Source organism: Atractosteus spatula, unplaced genomic scaffold (genome assembly GCF_055471065.1).
Source record: "Atractosteus spatula isolate fAtrSpa1 unplaced genomic scaffold, fAtrSpa1.hap1 Scaffold_17, whole genome shotgun sequence".
Classification (NCBI taxonomy): Eukaryota; Metazoa; Chordata; class Actinopteri; order Semionotiformes; family Lepisosteidae; genus Atractosteus; species Atractosteus spatula.
The window spans coordinates 12,196-24,898 of NW_028296730.1; the positions used below are offsets into that span (position 1 = coordinate 12,196).

The 12,703-nt window shown below is 47.4% G+C and overlaps 1 pseudogene; it reads left to right on the forward strand.

Annotated features, from left to right (window-relative positions):
- Nucleotides 1-3,081: 3,081 nt before the first annotated feature.
- LOC148809080 (28S ribosomal RNA) lies at nucleotides 3,082-3,674 on the forward strand (annotated as a pseudogene; the record flags this gene model as incomplete).
- Nucleotides 3,675-12,703: the final 9,029 nt, after the last annotated feature.

Here is a 12,703-nt window from a genome sequence, read left to right on the forward strand (position 1 = left end):
CAGGGTGCCAGGGGGGATAAGCCATCATCTGCAGCGACGGGGGGATTGCCTGCAGGTGGCGGGCGGCCTCGACCAGTGTCTAGGTGTCTAGCAGCTGGCTTAGAACTGGTGCAGACCAGTGGAATTAGACTGTTTAAAACAAAGCATCGCGAAGGCCCGCAGCGGGTGTTGATGCGATGTGATTTCTGCCCAGTGCTCTGAATGTCAAAGTGAAGAAATTCAATGAATCGCGTATGGCTATGTCATCGGATCCTATCATCAGCACTCTGATGCAATCGGAAGAAGCACAAGTAAAACTCCAGAAACTTTGGATCCAGGTTGGAGGTGATGTTAGCAAAATCCCGGAACTAAACAACCCAACAACCTTAACAGTGCAGTCAGAGGATATACTGCTTCCAGTGGGATGGGAACCCAGTCCCAACCAAAAACCAAAATTCAAGACTCCATGTAACTGGCGTAATGACGAATTTGAGAACTGGACAAAATTACATGTTCAAGGAACAGGAATTAAAAACTTCAAAGATGACCCTGACAGTAACTCCTGGCTTGCGCATCACAAAGGTTTCAAAGAAAGACACTATATCGCAGCACTTCAACTTCGGGCTAATGTATATCCCACCAGGGAAAGCTTGAACAGAGGTCAAAGGGGATACCCAACACTCTGTCACAAGTGCTAAGAGAAAACCGAAACATGCTCACATATACTTGGACAATGCCCTAGCGTTCAAAGTGCTAGATTAAAGACTCAACAAGATCTGCAACATTTTAACCGAAGAGGCTAAAAAACAGAATTGGGAAGTCAGAAAAGAACCACATTTCAGACTCGAAGGATCAAATGAACTGAGAAAACCCAACCTCATTTTCACAGAAAACAAAGAATCAATAGTAATCGATGTAACAATACAATATGAACAGATCCTACACACACTAAAGGAGGCAGCAAGGGAGAAAGTAGTTTACTATGAGCCCCTGAAAGACCAGATAAAAGAAACAACAAGAGCCGAAAAAATTACCTTCTACGGCTTTCCAATTGGAGTGAGAGGAAAATGGCACGAGAGAAACTACAACGTCCTTCAGAGTCTGGAGATTAGAGAAAGTAGACAGTAACAGCTAAGAGCCCTACTTTACTCTCTCGACATCCTCTCAATTTTGGCGGCAAAAACACAGCTACTGAACGTAACAATGATTGTATATATCTCAGATGTAGTTCAGGTGGGTAGCTGCGTCAGCATGCGTAGGCTGCAAAGGAACAAGTAATAGGTTTATTCCATGCTGAAAAAAAGAAGAAAGAGAACACAACGTTTCGGCCGTGGAGCCTTCTTCAGGTGTGAGAGAGACAGGGCAGTAGGCAGAGGTAAAGTAGCGGGAGAACAAAGGTTGGGAGGGAGGAGGAGTGAGAGGTGGGAGCAGGGGACAGAAAGAGAGGCCAATCAAGAGGTGTGAAGTCAGAATGGGTGCAGAGAGGTGTGAAATGAAACTTCCAATGAATGGAGAAAATTTAAAAGAACAGTAGTCTGTCGTTAAGGGAAGGGAGAAGGTGTGATCCTAGCTGCAGAATAATTTTAGTTTCGGTGGTCTTTCTGATGTATGAGTTCGGAAAACCGTCTTTGAGAACACAGACGGAGAGATTAGAGTGGTCGTGGCCGTCAGAGGTGAAATGAGAAACAATGGGCTTGGAGAGATCTTTAATCTTTACAGCCCTGACGTGTTCTCTGAAACGGTCTCCGAGTCTCCTTCCTGTTTCTCCAATGTAGATGGCTGGGCATTTACTGCAAGAGATACAGTAAATAAGGTTGCTGGAGGTACAAGATGCTGTCTGGGTGATCCGGAATTGTCCTGAGGGGCCTTGAATGAGTGTGGTGGTGGCTGTGTATTTGCAGGTGATACAGCGAGCTCTGTTGCAAGGGAAAGTGCCTGGTGTGGATGGTTGTTGAGGGCGGTCAAGGGAGCTGTGAACAAGGAGGTTACGCAGATTAGGTGGTCGGCGATATGAGATGATAGGGCGATCAGAAAAGAGGGCCCCAATGGAGGGATCATCCTGTAGGATGGAAAAGTTGTGGTTAATGGTCCTGGGGATAGGAAGTGTGTTAGGGTGGTAAGGAAGCACCAAAGGAATGCGGTTGTTACGGCGGGAGTTCCTGATCGGGTTGATGGTCCGGGGGGTGTTTTTGGCTCGGGCAAGGGCCCTGTCAATCACACTGCTGGGGTATCCTCTGTTGATGAAAAATGAGTACATTTCGAGGGCTTGGTTCTCGAAGTCGATGTCGTCGCTGCATAATCGTCGTAACCTAAGGAACTGTGAAAAAGGAAGAGAGTTTTTAGTGTGGTTGGGGTGAAATGAGCTGTACAGGAGGTAGCTGTGTGAATCCGTGGGTTTGTAATAAACTGAAGTGGACAGTCGGGGGTAGTTGATAGACAAGTGGATGTCTAGAAACGGAAGAGTAGTGGAAGATATGTTAATCGTATATTTGAGGGACGGGTGGAAGTTGGTGAAATGGTGCAGGAAGAACTCAAGCTGATCGTTGGAGCATGTGGCGGCACCGACGCAGTCATCAATATATCGTTTGTAGAGGTCAGGGACATAGCCAGTGTAGGAAGCTAACTCAGATGTATATAATGTAACTATAAAATGTACTTCAATGTTATATTATGTACCTTTGTATATAACCGAAAAATGTTAACCCTTTTGCTGAATTAAAATCACAGCTATAACCCCCTTGCTGGCATCTAGCTAGGTCCTGCCCTTTACAGCCCTACCCTAGCTGGGACTGAAAATGACTGGTGGGAACTTGAACTAGACAACCCTCCTTGACTTGGGGATCTCATAATGATTACAACCGGCATGGGAGCACTCAAAGCCATTGGTGGGTGTGTCATCCCAGATGCCGTCTTGCAAGCATCATTTTGGATGATTAAGTGGAGGGGCCACTGAACCCAGAAAAGAAACCAGTTAATCTGGTGATTATAAATAGCCAAATACCTCGTCATCTATTTAGTGACGTGCATGAATGGATGAACGAGATTCCCACTGTCCCTACCTACTATCTAGCGAACCCACAGCCAAGGGAACGGGCTTGGCGGAATCAGTGGGGAAAGCAGACCCTGTTGAGCTTCACTCTAGTCTGGCAGTGTGAAGAGACATGAGAGGTGTAGAATAAATGGGAGCCCCCCCTCCTGGGGGCACCGCCGGTGAAATACCACTACTCTTATCTTTTCCTCACTTACCTGGTGAGGCGGGAGGGCGAGCCCCACACAGGCTCTTGTTTCTGTCACCCGCCAGCTGCGACCCGCTCCGGGAACAGAAGCAGGTGGGGAGTTTGACTGGGGCGGTACACCTGTCAAACAGCAATGCAGGTATCCTAAGGCGAGCTCAGGGAGGACAGAAACCTCCCGTGGAGCAGAAGGGCAAAAGCTCGCTTGATCTTGATTTTCAGTATGAATACAGACCGTGAAAGTGGGGCCTCACAATCCTTCTGATTGTTGGGGTTTTAAGCAGGAGGTGTCAGAAAACTTACCACAAGGATAACTGGAATGCGGCGGCCAAGCGTTAATGGCAACGTCACTTTTTGATCCTTCGATGTCGGCTCTTCCTATCATTGTGAAGCAGAATTCACCAAGTGTTGAATTGTTCACCCACTAATAGTTAATAGTAGGTTAGTTTTACCCTACTGATGATGTGTTGTTGCAATAGTAATCCTGTTCAGTACGAGATAAATCATTCGCAGACAACCTAATTCTAGGTCAGGGTGTCGTACGTAGCAGAGCAGCCACCTCGCTATTGTTGTAACAGAAAGAATAAGGTTCTTGATCCCGAGATGAAGTAAAACAGATGAGTTTATTGCATGCAAGGAACAATAAAGCCGAAGTCTTGTTTCCCGCAAGAAACAACAAAACCGAAGTATTGTTCCCCGTACTGGTACAAACTTTTGGGTTATATAGTGTCTTCTTCTCCGTTTCTGACGTCACTCGGTCTGATGGTAAAGAGGGGGGTCATGGTATTTGGCCAGTTTACGATGTCCTGGCCAAATGGTCAGTTTAAGATTACACCCAGGGGGGTTCCTAGCTTGCATCTGCAATCCTTATTAGTTAACCCCCTTTCCTGCCATAAACCCCAGCTTGTGACTTAGAAGTCTAAACCGTATACAGAAAGGATTAAATTCAAACCCCCGTCTTCACATCTTTCTTCATTCCCCCCTTATAAAATACGGCATACGTCAGTGTAGCCTATTTTATACATACAATGTCAGGGCAGATCTTTTCTTTCTAGGTGAACAGGTATGTATTGCCATGACATTGTACGTTCCACGGTTATAGCAAGATGTGATACATGTTTTTGTGCACGTGATGATTACAATTACACATATAAGCAAAACTATTCCTACAAATAAACACTGTAAAAAGGTTCCACCCCAGGTCCCAAACACAGACTTTACCCATGACCCACTTCCCCAATTTTCAGTATAATAGTCCTGATATTTCTGTCCCTCATTGTAAATGTGTTGGGCCAGATCTGAGATGTGCTCAGAATTATCAGGAATATATGTGCAGCATTCAGTGCCAATTACTGCACAAGTTCCTCCTTGGGCCGCCAGTACATAATCTAAAGCTAGTCGGTTCTGCATGGCCACTGTTCTGAGGGCTACCATCTCATCATTAACAGCCTTCAGACTAGATGAGGTAGAATTTGCTAATTCCTCTAAAGTCGAGGCCATTTGAATTAACTCTCGACTCAGAAAGTTCATGCCGGCTTGTGGAAATATTATACCTAAATAATATTCCCAATCAGCCAGTTTTCTTTGTGGTCTGTGGTTAGGTCCGAAGGGGCTGTGGGTTTGAACACGGATATGAGGAACCACATATCCTAAATAACATGAGCCAGACCACTGGGCTGGCAACCATGGGTAGGCTCGTTTTCCACAAATGAAATATGTTCCGTTTGGCGCTCCCCATGCCTCTGAAAATAAGAAGCTTATACCGAATTGTGGGGTGTGCCTATCCCATCCTGGAATTTGGAAGGTAGAGGTGGATATATCTGCAGCGATGGTAAGGTTGCAACGACTCCATCCAACCAAGTGCAGACCATTAGTGTGCTGAAAACAAATGTTTCCCTCACGTTCCTTATTTAGAGTCAGGTATGGTGGTGTATGGCTTCTGTTATACTTAGGAGCGTAAGAGCCTGTGAAACTCGTGGGCTCTAAGCCTCGCTCCTGTAGATATTGTAATGTTGTGCAAGTTAAAGTCGTGTTATGGCAACCCCCATAGTTTGTCATATTAAAATCTCCTATATTATCTCTCCAAATGATCATTCCTATGACTTCTTCGAGACGCCAAGGAATGGCCCCCATAGGAAGTCCTCCCTGTACATATTTGGGTAATGCGGCACACACCCAACTGGGGATGAGGCTCGTCGGCAGTGTGACGCGTGGATCCAGCGATCTTTTCCTTCCACTCGAACCGCAGACTCGGTTGTCAACAGGATCTGGTAGGGTCCGTCCCACCTGGGCTGGAGAACCTGTGAGGGAAATTTCCTGATCCACACCCACTCTCCTGGGATGAGGTCGTGCCCTCCTTCAGGTGGTGGTCCCCACGCCTCCAGGACCTGCTCGCGGGCTCCTTGGGTGGCCTCTGTCAGCAACTTGCAATACTGTAACAGAGAATCAGTTAGTATACTCAAGCCTACTCTGTCATGTCCTGGAGAGTCACTCAGTCTCATGGGACGCCCCGTGATCACCTCAAACGGGCTCAGCCCCACTATTCGATTTGTCCCAGCCCGGATGCTGCACAGTACGGCGGGCAATGCATCCACCCAGGGGATCCCTCCCAGGTGGTACTTTGTCAATTTAGCTTTCAAAGTTCGGTTCACCCGTTCCACCATGCCGGAGGACTGCGGGTGATGAGGGCAATGCAGGTCCCATTTGATCCCTTGTAGGTCTGCCACCACCTGACACACTTTTCCAGTAAAATGTGTGCCCTTGTCTGAGTCTATGCGACACGGGAGTCCCCATCGGGGAATTACTTCTGTCACAAGATATTTGGCAGTTGTCAGCGCAGTCTCTCGTTTGACAGGGACAGCCTCCACCCATCTAGAAAACTGGTCCACCATCACTAGGAGACCTGTTTTCCCTTTACAGGGTGGCAGTGAACAATAGTCTATTTGCCAGTGTCTAAAGGGCCCCTCGGGTGCAGGACGTCGTAGATTAGGAGCCCGAACCGGCGGTGCTCCAGAGGCTTTTTGGCACTCTCCACAGTGTTGTACCACATCAGCTGCGAAGGGTGTGAAGCCTGTGCCCACCCAGCTCTGAGCAAAGCGTCGAGTCATTTGGCTAACACCTGGGTGCCCTGTGGAGTGTATTTGCTGTGCCAGGTAGGGCATTAGTTGCTTGGGGCAGGCGGGTCTGCCTGTACGCTGGCACCTCCAGGTCCCATCCTTCTGCAGCCCCACATTGCGTTCCATCCAGGTCCATTTCTCAATCCTTGGGGCCTGGGCCTGGAGCTCGCTGAGCTGTTCCGTCCGGAGTGCCTGTATGTTCACTGTGCAAACTGAAATAATCTGAAGAGGTTTTTCTATAGACCACTCCTCCCATTGCCCCAGGGCAGCTTGACGTGCTGTCCAGTCTGCCAGCTTATTGCCCCTGGCCTCGGGAGTGTCCTCTCTGCTGTGGCCCGTACATTTGACTACAGCTACCTGCTTTGGGAGTTGGAGAGCCGCAAGCAGCTCAGACACCAGATCCGCATTCTTTACCGGAGTGCCAGCAGAGGTTAAAAGATCCCTATTACTCCATAACCTTCCAAAGTCATGGCATACTCCAAATGTGAGTCTGTGTATATTGTGGTGGTCTTGCCTTTTGCTAATTTACAGGCTTCCACCAAAGCTTTCAGTTCAGCTCGCTGTGCTGACGTGGGTACCTCAAATCTTCCCACACATTGGATATCATGTTCTGTAGTCACAGCCCAACCCGCTTTCCTCTCCCCACTAGAATTTATGAATGAAGTTCCATCAGTGAAGAGGATGAGGTCTTCATTCCTTAGTGGTTGCTCGGCTATTTTGATGCCCTCATCTTCTCCCATTGCCCAAACATCACAGCTGTGTTCTAACATATAGGCTTCTGATGGGTCAGGTAACAATGTGGCTGGATTTAGAGCTCCTTCACGTTCAATGGTAATATTTGGAGCCTCTAACAAGACCTGCCACTTGCTCCATCGTATTGCATTAACCTGACTGACCCGATTCAGGGACATGAGGGTGTGTACCGCATGTGGGCATCGAACAATCAGTTGTTGATCTAGCACTATGTTATTGACTGCCTGTACTGCTAGACAGACGGCCTGAACAGCTCGTAGACATGGTCCCCAGCCCCTGGCTACCTCCTCCAAGGATCCAGAGTAATACCCTACCGGGCGGTACCTACCCCCATGTTCCTGTGTTAGTACAGCTGTCCAAAATCCATTCTTTTCACTTACGTAGAGGTAGAATGGTTGATCTGTCTGAGGAAACCCCAATGCAGGAGCCTGTACCAGAGCTTGTTTTAAATCATTAAAAGCGTGTTCAGCTTCAGGACTCCAAGCAATAGGATCAAGCGACCTCCCTCCCCCCTTTAATAGGTCTGTAAGTGGTTTGGCCCTTTCAGAAAAAGCAATTTCTATTGAAATTGCACAGACCCAGAAATGATCGGAGCTCTCTCACCATGTTGGGACTAGGGTGTGTTCGGATTGCCTGGGCCCGATCTTCTGTCAATTCCCTTTTTCCCTCACTAATCTTCTGTCCCAAGTAAATTACGGTGTCTAGGCATAACTGTGCTTTGCTATAACTAGCCTTGTGTCCTTTTTTAACTAAATGGTCGAGAATAATTTGGAGGTCCTTCTTGTGGGTTTCCTCGTCAGGAGACGCGATTAAAATATCATCCACATATTGGATAACGACGGAGGACACTTGAGGCAACTCCCGGAGATGCCTCCGAAGTGCCATGTGATACACGGTGGGGCTGTTATAAAACCCCTGTGGTAACCTGGTCCAAGTATATTGTTCTCCATCTACAACAAAAGCGAACCAATCTTGTACCTCTGGGTGTAGAGGAACAGACCAGAACCCATTAGCCATGTCAATTACTGAAAACACCTGGTGCTCAGGGGACAGTAGTTGAAAAATAGCAAAGGGGTCAGCTACCAAGGGGGTGAGACGGTTGATGGGTTGATTAGCTTTTGAGTAATCAACTGTGAATCGCCATGCTCCGCTGGCTTTCTTTACAGGCCATATTGGACTGTTGCTTGTACTATGTGTTTTTCGTACAATGCCTTGAGCCAATAGTTTTTGTATTACTGGTCGAACCCCTTCCTCCGCCTCTTTGTTGATTTTATATGGCTTTGTGTATGGCGGGGATTTCCCAGTAAATGTGGCGGGTTCCATATCCAGAAGCCCGCATCCGTCCTTATCCATAGTCCAAATTGAATGCCCTTTTAGTTCGTCTTTTTGGAGGGACCAGATGTTTACCTCCACCCTCTCCTCATGTACGGTTAATGTAACCCCTTGTAGGTATTTCAGAGCATCCCATCCCAACAGATCTGGGGTAGGTCCTACCCACATGACAGCGTTAAATGTTACCTCCCCATCTCCTAGTCTAATCTTGAGTTTTTGAGTTTCTCTGAGTGTTATTCGATTGCCCCCTACACCAGTGGCCTCCAGCTCCCTCCCTGTGAACATGACAGCACACCGTTTGGCTGACTGTTCAGATAAACAAGATAATTGAGCCCCAGTGTCCCATAAAAGTGACATTTGAATCCCATTAATCGTGCATTGTAATTTGAGCTCTTTTTCACTCAGCTCCTGAGATAGGCGTAGGGAGGCCACTAGGGGGAGTCCTAGTTTAAAAGATCCCTGATAGCGCGTTTGTCTGCTTCGCTCAAATCCTGTAATTGTGACAACAGGCTTTTTTGCCCCTCTCGATTCGAGGGATTGAAAGGGGGATCGCGGTATCTTCCGCGGTATCACTGGCTAATCGCTTTTTGCAATTCTTTTGCCAATGTCCGAAATTTTTACAATAATGGCACCGATTTGTAATTTCGCCTTTTGGACTTAGTCGGGTGTCAGGGCCAGCTCCACCCTTCAGTATGGGGGGTGTCCACCCTGTTTGTATTGCCCGCACCTTTACATACATATTTCTCTCGATTTGCCGTGCCATTTTAACTATTTCCTCAAACTGTTTGTTCGTATCTTGCCCTATTTCGGGCTCTTTTAACTGAAGGGCTTTGGCTATATCAGGCTTAAGACCGCTCAAATAAATTTGTTTAATCACAGCAGAGGCGTCGCTATTCACATCATCTTCGTCACTTAATCCTGAGCATTCCAGCCAGAGTGTGACGAAGCGGTCAGTGAAGTCAGCCACATCCTCGCTTTCTTTTTGCTGACATGCAGATATCTTTTTCCAATCTGTCTTCGGTGGATAATTTTGTTTAAGCCATCGCCAAACCCATTCCCATCGCCCTCCCCTGCAGTTATCCTCACACAATTGTTTAAGTTCTCCGACACGCTTTTCCCCTGTCCTTCTGAGGATCATAGCGGCAGTCAGGGGGGAGATACCATAAGTATCTTTTAATTCCTGAAGCGCACTCCAGGTTCGCTGCATCCCTAATTTTGGGTGCGGTACTTCTCTAGCCCACCGGTCAATATCCTCCGGTTTTGGATTTGATCGTATTGGGGGTTCAGGGAAGGTAGGTGCGAGAACGGACCCCCTCGGCGGGGTGCGAGACAGAGCTAGAGTGGCGCTGTCATCAACGGCGCCAGCCCGTGCTACATCAAGTCCTTTCCCACTTCGAGTGAGAGTACAGATCTGCGGGCGCCCTCCCTCTAACAGGGGAGACCCTGATCCGTCTTTATCACACTCATACCAAGTGTTATCCCAATCAGACCCCCCATCTCCATATGGCCACTGTGGGAATTGATCCCAATTATTTTCGTTTCCTGCCTGTTTGTTCCCCTGTGGGAGAGCAGGATATAACTTAGTCGCCGGCTGTAGCACATTTGCCAGTGCAGCGTGACCAGGAGCTAATTCCTTCTTTAGTTTCTCATTCTCCTGTACTGCCTCTTTTAGCTTTTTTTCTAGTTTCTCTTTTGCCGCGAATACATTATCTTTCCTCTCATTTAACGCTTTTATTTTTTCTGTGAACTCCTTCTCTTTTTTATCCCATTCTGATTTCTCCTTCATGCTAATCTGCCACCTCAGGTGTCGGCCGATCACCAGGGCTGCAGCTAAATCTTTGTTTTTGTTCCAATGTTCATACGCATTTTTACAGGCATCTTCGCCCCAAACTCCTTCTGACAGACTCAGCTTCTTCCTATATTTTTCTTCCCTTTCAGTTAACTTACACTTTTCCGATATGTAATCAGATACTTCCACCACTTTCTCAAACACCCAATTAGCACACGTTTGGTTTCTTTAAGATTTACTTTTGTCATGTGTGAGGTAACAGCTCATTCAGCTAAGGGCGTCTGTTACCTCCAGATCTAAATGCCTCTCAGAGACTTTAGAGAGGACTTACACCGCACTGTTCACAAGTAAGGAACGAGACCTCGAAAACCCCCTTTCTTGATCAGTAATTCACCATCCCCAGAACGCCAGCATCGCTGCTTTTGCCCCGGGGTGGACTTACACACTGAGCTCAATCAGGGCGATTCTCGGGTCTCAACGTCCTTTAAATCCTGTTACTTAATGCTTTGCTCTTTTATTATGAGGTGTGTTTATGTTAGTGTCGTGCGTGTGTATATGTATTTCACAAACAAGGAAAACACCAAAAATATACATATATATACCTCCTACTTCTGTTTCCTTTAAAACAAAAAACCACGCCACGCCAATCCGTGCACGATCAAGGCGTAGCTAATCTCAGGACCCCGGGCGCAATTAAGGCCCACACCAATCCTGGATTATACGTGCATTTAATGCACCACTCAGCTCCAGAACCCCGGGCGCAATTAAGGCCCACACCGATCCTGAGCCTCAGAACTCCGGGTGCAATTAAGGCCCACACCAGTCCTGACCTTCAGAACTCCAGGCGCAATTAAGGCCCACACCAGTCCTGAACTATGTGCATTTAATGCACCACTTGCTCCAGAACCCCGGGCGCAATTAAGGCCCACACCGATCCTGAACTTCGCGGTAAAGGTCCAAAACCCATTCGAAAACTCCACGCGCAATTAAGGCATACACCAGCTTCGAACGCCTGTACACAATACCGCGGACCGCCTGCCAGACCAAATTCTGGGCTTACAGCAAACAACCCATTACATACACCAGTGTCTTCCCCGGGCCAGAGGAATTCGGGAACTCACGTTTACTCCGTCATCTCGGGCGATTCTCGCAGGGAGCAGAGACTTCCCAATCGGTCAGAGAGAGTCGGGACTTTTAAATAAAAGAGGAGTCCTTACTCTCCTGCCGATGGGAAGTTCTGTGCCTTCTGGAGCATCCGCCGACTACGCCAAATTTGTTGTAACAGAAAGAATAAGGTTCTTGATCCCGAGATGAAGTAAAACAGATGAGTTTATTGCATGCAAGGAACAATAAAGCCGAAGTCTTGTTTCCCGCAAGAAACAACAAAACCGAAGTATTGTTCCCCGTACTGGTACAAACTTTTGGGTTATATAGTGTCTTCTTCTCCGTTTCTGACGTCACTCGGTCTGATGGTAAAGAGGGGGGTTCATGGTATTTGGTCAGTTTACGATGTCCTGGCCAAATGGTCAGTTTAAGATTACACCCAGGGGGGTTCCTAGCTTGCATCTGCAATCCTTATTAGTTAACCCCCTTTCCTGTCATAAACCCCAGCTTGTGACTTAGAAGTCTAAACTGTATACAGAAAGGATTAAATTCAAACCCCCGTCTTCACATCTTTCTTCACTATTTTCTATTGAAAGTCAGCCCTCGATCCAAGCTTTTGTTGGCTTTCTGACCAAGCGAGGTCCGGTGGTGGCCCGGATGCCCCGCTTGCTCCCAGTGACCCGAGGCCAGGAAACAGGCAGCCTGGCCGGGCAGGGCAAAAATCGCACAAAGTCACCCGGGAGACCAGACGACCCTCCGAGACTGATGAGAGACCATACAGCTAACCGTTCATAGTGGGTGACCAGAAGTCCCACTGAGTGTCAGGGGGTGACCAGGTGGCAGTCTCCGTGCTGTGTACGAAAAAGACTACGTCCCATGGATGACCAGACGGCTAACCGTTCTTAGTGGGTGACCAGGAGACCCACCAATTGTCAGGGGGGTGGCGCATTTCCTGGCCAGCCGAGGCCAAGGAGGCCTGGGTCCCACTATCTGAAAGCACCAAGGGCAAGAAAAAAGCTCAAGGGAAAGAAAGCCCCGCTCGCAGGTCAACTGGAGCCGGACGCAGCACAGTACTGACTGTTTCGGAGATATGAATGAAAATATGCTATCCATTTTGTCAATATTGAAAAATAGGGGACACATATTTTAAGGATGGCAGGACTTATGCTGACCTGAACCGTGGGGTTCATTTGCATTAACTGAAAGTTTTGGGTCTCTGGGACATAACACATCCATTTTGTCAATATTCAGAAATATTGGAGACACATTTTTATGGAGGCAGACATGATGCTGAGTTTTTAAACTGGGGATAATAGACATTAAATGAAAGCTCTGAGTCTCTTCTTTCATATGCATTTGGTTTTAAGCTTGTAATGTACACAGTTTTGGAGAAATTA